At 41.3% G+C, this 1,213-nt stretch overlaps 1 non-coding gene across 1 annotated transcript; it reads right to left on the reverse strand.

Moving 5' to 3' along the window:
* Positions 1 to 597: 597 nt before the first annotated feature.
* On the reverse strand, positions 598 to 679 carry trnas-gcu (transfer RNA serine (anticodon GCU)). Its single transcript has one exon. It is a non-coding gene; the product is annotated as a tRNA-Ser (tRNA).
* Between the last annotated feature and the right edge of the window lie 534 nt (positions 680 to 1,213).

Consider the following 1,213-nt stretch of genomic DNA (forward strand, 5'->3'; position numbering starts at 1 on the left):
CTGGGCTTGGACATTTACTTCAGGAGCACAGAGCTTTATATCACTGCAACATGAGTTCCAATCTTCATATTCTGTTCACTTTTCACATTATTTTCTACCAGTCCACGAGCTTTTATTAATTCAGTATTCGGGTCTCTGCTCCTCAACCGTTTCTAACATCTCACCTCTTCCAAAAAAACACTCTGATCTATCGTCGGTAGTCGATGACCCCTCATTTTAAACTCCATCTGCCAAAGCATTGCTCACTCACTTAATCTATCAAGAAGATTTGAAAATAAATTTCTTGCCAAAGGATAATTTTCTGCATCTGCTCCGTCGCCATTTGCTTTTCCCATTTGTCTTTCACTTGGTGCAAATCCAGAGAAAGTAATGATGGAAGGAAGGAGGGGAGGAAAAATCCTGCTCCGTTTCGTGATCCCTATTTGATCTTCATTCCAGTGCAGTTTGGGTGAAGAATTCCAATTGTCTGTCTCAATTTTAATTAAGTCAACAAATTCTGGAATCACTGTCTGGACATTGACAAGAACAGGTTTCGAGGCTGACTTCACAGATAAGCTCACCCAACATAAATAACACACGAAACTGCTCATAAACTCGCGACAAGGATGAGATTCGAACACACGTGTGCAAAGCACAATGGATTAGCAGTCCATCGCCTTAACCTCTCCGCCACCTTGTCAGTTGCAGAGACATAGCTGTCACCTTCAGCACAGCTTCTGGCTGTGCAGCCAGCTGTGGAATGATGGAAATATATCTTCTGTAAGTAAATGAAGTTGGGAATGGAGCAGTGTGAAACATTTCCAGACCATGTCCAACACGTTTCTACTCTATGTGAAAACCCACCACGGAAAGACTGGAACATACAATCATTTCATCACATCATGATTAACATCACTCAGACACCTGAACCATTAGGTCACTGATGAAGTCATGATGACCGAATTTCTCATGAAATGAAAACTGAACTAACTGACTGGAAGAATTGCTTTAACCCCACATGATCAGCGAGGCACAGCATCAGGCCGACTTGTCGGGTGGTGTAAACAGATATCACTGCTTCTGATCTTCACCAGAACAGAGAGTGAGATGTAACATTGATCATCAAACAGACTGTGAGAGAATACAACAGAATAAAACACATGGAGAGACACTGTGGAATAACAAATAGATTTGATTGGAATGTTGAAATTTTGATTGGAATGGATAAAACACC

This window comes from Heterodontus francisci, unplaced genomic scaffold, assembly GCF_036365525.1.
Source record: "Heterodontus francisci isolate sHetFra1 unplaced genomic scaffold, sHetFra1.hap1 HAP1_SCAFFOLD_172, whole genome shotgun sequence".
NCBI classification, from domain to species: Eukaryota; Metazoa; Chordata; class Chondrichthyes; order Heterodontiformes; family Heterodontidae; genus Heterodontus; species Heterodontus francisci.